Here is a 9,412-nt window from a genome sequence, read left to right as displayed (position 1 = left end):
CTCTTCAGATTCTCATCTCTTTCCTTTCCCCTGCTCAAACAGGTTTTTATCTGATAGATTGGGTTTTACAGGGACAATGCATTGTACAATAGTCACCATTTGAATCGCCAGATTTCCCTCATTCAAATAAGCTTTCTCTTGTGTACACACAATGTTAACAGGAGGGGATTTGAATATGTCTACAAAGCCCTCTTTCACTTCTTTACTTTCTTCCTTTTGTTTAAATGAACTGGGAGAGTGTGCCTTGAGTCATACTATGCCTTGAGTTGACTTGATTGATTAACTTGAATGTACAGTAAAGTTCGGGAATTTATCAGGTTCAAGAGTGTCAGTCATTTATTGACCAAAACAGAACATTGTTTGTTCTAACACCCATAAACTACTGCAGGAGATTCAAGAGAACAAGATTTCATATATAATATATAAATAAGTCTACTAGTCTTCTACTAACCTCAGACCACTCTCCCCTGACAGTCTGCTACTAACCTCAGACCACTCTCCCCTGACAGTCTGCTACTAACCTCAGACCACTCTCCCCTGACAGTCTACTACTAACCCCAGACCACTCTCCCCTGACAGTCTACTGCTAACCCCAGATCACTCTCCCCTGACAGTCTGCTACTAACCTCAGACCACTCTCCCCTGACAGTCTACTACTAACCTCAGACCACTCTCCCCTGACAGTCTGCTACTAACCTCAGACCACTCTCCCCTGACAGTCTACTACTAACCCCAGACCACTCTCCCCTGACAGTTTACTGCTAACCCCAGACCACTCTCCCCTGACAGTCTACTGCTAACCTCAGACCACTCTCCCCTGACAGTCTACTGCTAACCCCAGACCACTCTCCCCTGACAGTCTACTGCTAACCCCAGACCACTCTCCCCTGACAGTCTGCTGCTAACCCCAGACCACTCTCCCCTGACAGTCTACTGCTAACCCCAGACCACTCTCCCCTGACAGTCTACTGCTAACCTCAGACCCCTCTCCCCTGACAGTCTACTGCTAACCCCAGACCACTCGCCATAACGAGTCTCTCATTCACTAATGTTTCTGGTGCCATAATGAGTATCTCATTCACTAATGTTTCTGGTGCCATAATGAGTATCTCATTCACTAATGTTTCTGGTGACATAACGAGTATCTCATTCACTAATGTTTCTGGTGCCATAATGAGTATCTCATTCACTAATGTTTCTGGTGACATAACGAGTATCTCATTCACTAATGTTTCTGGTGCTATAACGAGTATCTCATTCACTAATGTTTCTGGTGCCATAATGAGTCTCTCATTCACTAATGTTTCTGGTGCCATAACGAGTATCTCATTCAAAGAAGTGGTGGAAACATGAAACACTGTGTCTGTCAAATGATTGGCACCCTTTATAAAAGGTAAATAATACACAATTCTGAGATACACTACCGTTCAAAAGTTTGGGGTCACTTAGAAATGTCCTTGGATTATTTTGTCAATTAAAATAACATCAAATTGATACAGAGTAGACATTGTTAATGTTGTGAACGACTACTGTAGCTGGAAATGGCTGATCTTTTATGGAATATCTACATAGGCATACAGAGGCCCATTATCAGCAACCATCACTCCTGTGATCCAATGGCACATTGTGTTAGCTAATCCAGGTTTATCATTTTAAAAGACTAATTGATCATTAGAAAACACTTTTGCAATTATGTTAGCACAGCTGAAAACTGTTGTTCTCATTAAAGAAGCAATAAAATGGGCCTTCTTCAGACTAGTTGAGTAACTGGAGCGTCAGCATTTGTGGGTTTGATTACAAGGGGTTTGATATGATTAAAGAGTTCATCAGGGTGATTTTTCCATAAATAAACAGGTATTTTCCTTTCCATGGTAGCAAGATCTTTTCTATTTTTGTTAACTTTGTATTAAAACTTATTGGAGTGAGATCATTTATTTCAGGATATGATTACCGAGTATGTCCACATCTCCGTCAGACCATTTCATTGGTAAACTACACAGTATTGTAAAAGTTGCATTTTTTTGTGATCCAATATGGATCATAATTTGGTTTTAATCCAGAGAGGTTAGAAAAAGTAACTAGATCCTCTATGAGGCTGTGGAGGGATTCTAATTGTGGTTTTAAAAGAAAACATGAATCATCAGCCGACAATGATCCCTTAATATTATTGTTGGATCTAATTTTAACAGCTAACATTTCGATGGCAATAATAAATATATATGCTGATAGTGGACAACCATATTTTACTCCTCTTGACAGTTTAAAACTTTCTGAGAGTTAGCCATTATTTACTGTTTTACACCTAGGGTTACTATACATAACCTTAACCTATTTTATAAGAGATCCTCCAAAATTGAAATTTTCCAGGCATTTATATATAAACTCCAGTCGTACTTCATCAAAAGCCTTTTTAAAGTCAGCTATGAAAATCAGGCCTGGTGTCCCCGATATTTCATAGTATTCTATTGTTTCCCGTATTTGTCTTTAATTATCGCCAATGTATCGTCCATGTAAAAAACCTGTCTGATTAGGATGAATAATATCTGACAAACCCTTTTTAATTCTATGAGCCCAGCATTTTGCTAGCATTTTTACATCACAACACTGAAGTGTATGAGGCCTCCAATTTTAAAATGGACTGGATCTTTATATATACCACTTTTGACTTCATTGACCTAAATTGTACTGAATTGCATGGACTCTAAAGGCACATTGAAAAGGGTCTCATACAATAAGGGGATCTGCTGTACCTATGTTATGTTAGAAAAAATCTGTTATAAATTCTTCTGTCCTAGTTAAAAACAACTTATCATCCAGTAGGCTGTGATTAAATTGGAAATTCTGTAAGAGTAATATATATGCCAATTATGTGATGGTCCAACCACATTCTGTCCCCTATCAACACTTTTTTAAACATTTGGTGCCAGATAGAATGACATAAGAAAGTAATCAAGACGACTAGCTTGATTAAGTCTCCGCCATGTATATCTCACTAGGTCAGGGTATTTAAATCTCCATATATCCACTAATTCCAATATATCCATGACATTCATGATTTCCTTAAGTGCCTGAGGGTGATAGTTTGTAGTGTGATTTCCTTTCCAGTCCATAGAGGTATTTAAAACTGTATTAAAATCTCCCACCATAATAATAGTCTAGTTGCTTGTAGACTTGATACATTCTTATATATATTTTCAAAGAGGTTTGGATCATCATTATTTGGATCGTACAGGTTAATAAGACATATCTGTTTATGGTTCAATAACAGATTTAAAATCATTCATATACAGTGGGGCAAAAAAGTATTTAGTCAGCCACCAATTGTGCAAGATCTCCCACTTAAAAAGATGAGAGAGGCCTGTACTTTTCATCATAGGTACACTTCAACTATGACAGACAAAATCTGAAAAAAAAATCCAGAAATACACATTGTAGGATTTTTAATGAATTTATTTGCAAATTATGGTGGAAAATAAGTATTTGGTCAATAACAAAAGTTTATCTCAATACTTTGTTATATACCCTTTGTTGGCAATGACAGAGGTCAAACGTTTTCTGTAAATTTTCACAAGGTTTTCACACACTGTTGCTGGTATTTTGGCCCATTCCTCCATGCAGATCTCCTCTAGAGCAGTGATGTATTGGGGCTGTTGCTGGGCAACATGGACGAGAGACCCATGGAGGACTAAATGTCTCATAATGATGAGAGACCCCTGGAGGACTGAATGTCTCATAATGATGAGAGACCCCTGTAGGACTGAATGTCTCATAATGATGAGAGACCCCTGTAGGACTGAATGTCTCATAATGATGAGAGACCCCTGTAGGACTGAATATCTCATAATGAGAGATATTGCAGATATTGAGGTCGAAGGAATTGTCCGTAGAGCTCCGAGACAGGATTGTGTCAAGGCACAGATCTGGAGAAGGGTACCAAAAAATGTCTGCAGCATTGAAGGTCTGCAAGAACACAGTGGCCTCCATCATTCTTAAATGGAAGAAGTTAAGAACCACCAAGACTCTTCCTAGAGCTGGCCGCCTGGCCAAACTGACCAATCAGGCAAGGAGGGCCTTGGTCAGGGAGGTGACCAAGAACTCGATGGTCACTCTGAGAGAGCTCCAGAGTTCCTCTGTGGAGATGGGAGAATCAGGCCATTATGATAGTCGCCAGACAGAAGGCACTCCTCAGTAAAAGGTACATGACAGCCCTCTTGTAGTTTGTCAAAAGGCACCTAAAGGACTCTCAGACCATGAGAAAGAACATTCTCTGGTCTGATGAAACCAAGATTGAACTCTTTGGCCTGTATGCCAAACGTCACGTCTGGAGCAAACCTGGCACCATCCGTTCGGTGAAGCATGGTGCTTGCAGCATCATGCTGTGGGGATTTTTTTCAGTGGCAGGGACTGGGAGACTAGGCAGGATTGAGGGAAAGATGAATGGAGATAAATACAGAGAGATCCTTGATGAAAACCTACTCCAGAGCGCTCAGGACCTCAGACTTAGGAGGAGATATGTTAGTAGGAGATATGTTAGTAGGAGGAGATATGTTAGTAGGAGATATGTTAGTAGGAGGAGATATGTTAGGAGGAGATATGTTAGTAGGAGGAGATATGTTAGTAGGAGATATGTTAGTAGGAGATATGTTAGTAGGAGATATGTTAGTAGGAGGAGATATGTTAGTAGGAGATATGTTAGTAGGAGGAGATATGTTAGTAGGAGATATGTTAGTAGGAGGAGATATGTTAGTAGGAGATATGTTAGTAGGAGGAGATATGTTAGTAGGAGGAGATATGTTAGTAGGAGATATGTTAGTAGGAGATATGTTAGTAGGAGGAGATATGTTAGTAGGAGGAGATATGTTAGTAGGAGATATGTTAGTAGGAGATATGTTAGTAGGAGATATGTTAGTAGGAGGAGATATGTTAGTAGGAGGAGATATGTTAGGAGGAGATATGTTAGTAGGAGATATGTTAGTAGGAGATATGTTAGTAGGAGATATGTTAGTAGGAGGAGATATGTTAGTAGGAGATATGTTAGTAGGAGGAGATATGTTAGTAGGAGGAGATATGTTAGTAGGAGGAGATATGTTAGTAGGAGGAGATATGTTAGGAGGAGATATGTTAGGAGGAGATATGTTAGTAGGAGATATGTTAGTAGGAGATATGTTAGTAGGAGATATGTATCTTTAAAATGACTTATTTAAAGCGCCCAGCACGTCATCCTCGTTAACAGTTTAAAAAATGTCAGAGAGTGAGATAGGGAAGCGACAGCAGAGAAGTCCTGTAATGCAATACAAACCAGACTAGATGCCAAAACCGTGACGGCCGGGATGGAGAAATTGTACAATGATTGCTCTGCAAGTAGGCCTACAAAGCGCCAGCTCTCAAACACCATACGTGGAGCAACAGATTGTTGGATGTCTATGAACAAGCTGTAATACATCACTGTAGAAACACATCACATTGATGAGCTCTTGGGAAATGAAGTCCCATGTAGGGACTGACCACAGAACATGGAGGAGAGGTACACAGCAGAAAACCTAAAACGGCATTAACTACCATTGTTGCTGAGTGGGTGGGGACAGCGGTAAGATGAGCGCTGTGTGGTAGGGTTTCCACTAGAAAGCACAGCCACAAAGTCAAAATTGTCTATCATAAAAATGATAGAAATAGGCAGGGATTATGACTTTGTGGCTGTGGTAACTTCAGTGACGACCATCTGGTAGGTAGCCAGGTCTGTAGTAGATTGAACTGCATTGCCCCTTAGTGGTCATACACAGGAAAATATCTGCATTTTAGAAAAGGAAGTTAATATGGGAAACCTCAATTCTTGCATGGATATGACACAGATATATAGATCCATTTTTTTCTGAAGACAGACTGACTATAACTGTGAAAGTGTCTCCAGCAAGACCAGTAGAGTACGTACACAGACATTAATCCTCTTTACTACTAAACAGCTTCTTCTGTCACAAAAACTTTCCATTTATGTGACAAATAACCCCTTGGATAAAGAGTTCCCGCTTCTTCCCCTTAGGTTAAAGGTTATATGTTAATTGTACCGGAATAAATATCTCCTGTTTCTATTACACAGCTCCTGTGGGCTATGTAGACCTATGTTTATATGTTCTAATTAAGCAATAAGGCCTGAGGAGGTGTGTTATATGGCCAGTATACTGTACAACGGCTAACAATGCAGAGTTCCTGGACACAGCCCTTAGCCGCGGTATATTGGCCATACAGTTTATCACTAACCTCTGAGGTGCCTTACTGCTATTATAACTATACCAATGTAATTAGAGGAGGAAAAATACATGTGTTGTCATACCCGTGGTATACGGTCTGATATACCATGGCTGTCAGCCAATCAGCATTCAGGGCTCGAACCACCCAGTTTATAATTAATATAAGGAATGGTTTCAGATACCAGTGATCCATCCGTTTGCTCATTAGCAATGAACCATAAAGCATTCTTTCGCCAGAATATAGCATGAAATGTGCTTTGAGGACTCCACCAGACAGAGGTTGCTCTCCGGTTTGTGATGAAACAAAGGTGTTGTTGAATTTATTCAGCCACTGTGTCTTCTTATTGTCTCGACCTTAGGCCCATATATCACGGTCGCAAGGCATATGAGCTAACATGTTATAGAGCAAAACAACGCAATTATCACAACACATAGGTTTGGCTAACGCCAGTGATTTTACCCACACACCACTACTGCCTGTTAGCCAATTATAGCCCCACAGACAAGTACAGGCCTCTCACACATTGCGTTTTTTTTTTTTACAAGAATTGCCTTCTGCTAGCCTGTATTTCGGGAGCAATTATACCTGATTTTTACCCAAAGGCAGCCCAATTCTGATATTTTGCCCAATTATTGGTATTTTGACAATCAGATCAGAATTAGGCTACCTGTGTATACTAGATGCTTTGAGGTTGCATTGTAAAGTACAGAATAACCAAACACAGGTCACGTATTTGACATGGTCTAATATGTATTTGATTAATGTCTACAGACTATGAAGGGCAGCATAGCCCACCTATGCCTGTCTCTGGTCAAACTTTCAATGCAACTCTGGTACAGGGTGCGCAGACCTGATGCATGACACGCAGCTGATCCAGACCTCTTCTTTGTTGTCTTTTCCACAATGTGGATTGACTTGATATTGGGTTAGCCTGCTAACACATTCAACGACGTTGCTTACATTTCCAAATAATACTGAATTTAAATTACCCAAAACCTTTCGGCTAACCCAACATGTACCTGTTACCTTCCAATCTCTTTAATATATCGTCTACCATGTGAATGACAACTGTCGGTCACTTCCACCGTAAAACACCTCCCAATCCAATCCGGTGTCTTTTTTTGAAAACAATGCCCATATTTGGTGTGAGCAGGTGAACGCGAAGGCGGAGGATGAGACACGGTTGGGGAGAAAAGGAGGTATATAGTCTCCTGCTGAAATGTGGATGCTACACTTCATTGAAGACATCATTCCCGGATTCTTGAAGAGAAAGCATCCTAACTGACAGGTAATCAAACGCCACTATCCCGACGTTGAGAAAGCCAATCTGAAATGTCGAGTTGTATCGCTAAATGTGTTCTAGCTATGAATAAATCACTTGATTTGAAATACAGCTTTGCTGGGATTTGTCTGTGAATACGTGTTTGAGCTTTTGGGATCGGAGCCATATATTGAGAAAAAATAAATGACTAATTGGAATTCTTTGCGTTGTTCCAACTGATTGTATTTGGTTCAATTCCACTGTTTTTACAAGGTCTGCTAGTAGACTAGTTCTCTTTTAAATCACTGGTCAAACATTTAAACTAATTGTTATGAATTACAGCTGACTATGGTCCTATGTCTACACTTACTAATGGGGACTTGTAATTTGTCTAATTTTATACTGTAGTAATTGGTGGTCTGTATTGACGATATACCCTGACCCAGAAAATGGTATGGCTTTGTTCTTGCTTTTTAGGCCTTGATTCATTCATCCTTGTTTTTTTTCCAGAATGGCTGAAGATGATATTGCTGCACTGGTGGTTGACAATGGTTCAGGCATGTGCAAGGCTGGTTTGCAGGGGATGATGCTCCCCGTGCTGTCTTCCCCTCCATTGTTGGAAGACCCAGACATCAGGTTGGAAACCATACTGGGCTCTTGGATATCGGATTCACTTAATATAGGCTATACTTTTATACACAAACTATATGTGGACACTCCTTCAATTAGTGTATGTGGCTGTTTCATCCACATGTTGTCAGTAGAAGGGCCTTACTGAAAAGCTCTGGCTTTCAACGTGGCACTGTCCTAGAATGCCACCTTTCCTATTTGCTCAACATCAGTGCCTGACTTCACTAATGTTCTTGTGGCTGAATGGAAGCAATTCCCCACAGCATTGTTCAAACATCTAGTGGAAAGCCTTCTCAGAAGACTGGAGGCTATTATAGCAGCAAAGGAGGGACCAACTCTATTAATACCCATGATTTTGGAATTGAGATGTTTGCGCATGTGTCCACTTAGAGAACATTACTGTATCTCTATATTTGACTTTGGGATAGTTTGACGAGGCTATACAGAACTCTTCCTTCTGGGGGTGGTCTTGAGCCAAGAGGTCCACTAAATGGACAAATATTGGCCGGAAATGGCCTCATTAAAAAGAAAGGGACACCCCTCCCCAAAAGCATAATGTATTGGTAGCCTAAACCTAAAGATTGTGATTTCATGAGTTAAGAAATGGCTGAGTTGCCTGCTGCAATCAAACATTTGATGAAAACAACTTCTGTAGTGTAACTGAGTTTATGCGTAGTGCAGGGACAAAGTGTAATGGTAATGTCTCTTTCCCCAGGGTGTGATGGTGGGCATGGGACAGAAGGACAGCTACGTGGGAGATGAGGCCCAGAGCAAGAGGGGCATCCTGACTCTGAAGTACCCCATCGAGCACGGCATTGTTACCAACTGGGACGACATGGAGAAGATCTGGCATCACACCTTCTACAATGAGCTGCGTGTGGCCCCGAAGAGCATCCCGTCCTGCTCACAGAGGCCCCACTCAACCCCAAAGCCAACAGGGAGAAGATGACCCAGGTAAGTGGGGGCATTAGTGTTTTTTTACAAATAAACACTGTGGCAGTAGTAAATAAACCCAGCCATTTTATTTACATGGACTCCTCAATCCACCAGCAGAATGTAGAGTAGTTTCACATCAGGGTTACTCTGTTCACCTTGCCTGAGGGTAGGTATTGAGTAGTGGTGGGCCTCTTAGCAGTAGTGTTTAAAACCCTTTTTATAAGAGTCTCTCACAGTCCTAATTCCCACCTTCTATTCTTCCACCAGATCATGTTTGAGACCTTCAACAGCCCAGCCATGTATGTAGGTATCCAGGCCGTGCTTTCTTTGTACGCATCT

At 40.8% G+C, this 9,412-nt stretch overlaps 1 pseudogene; it reads left to right on the top strand.

The window, feature by feature from the left end:
- Nucleotides 1-8,018: 8,018 nt before the first annotated feature.
- On the top strand, nucleotides 8,019-9,406 carry LOC109879552 (actin-1-like; annotated as a pseudogene).
- The last annotated feature ends 6 nt before the right edge of the window (nucleotides 9,407-9,412 follow it).

The sequence above is a fragment of the Oncorhynchus kisutch genome, unplaced genomic scaffold (genome assembly GCF_002021735.2).
Source record: "Oncorhynchus kisutch isolate 150728-3 unplaced genomic scaffold, Okis_V2 scaffold1585, whole genome shotgun sequence".
Classification (NCBI taxonomy): Eukaryota; Metazoa; Chordata; class Actinopteri; order Salmoniformes; family Salmonidae; genus Oncorhynchus; species Oncorhynchus kisutch.
This window is presented reverse-complemented; position numbering and strand designations above follow the sequence as displayed.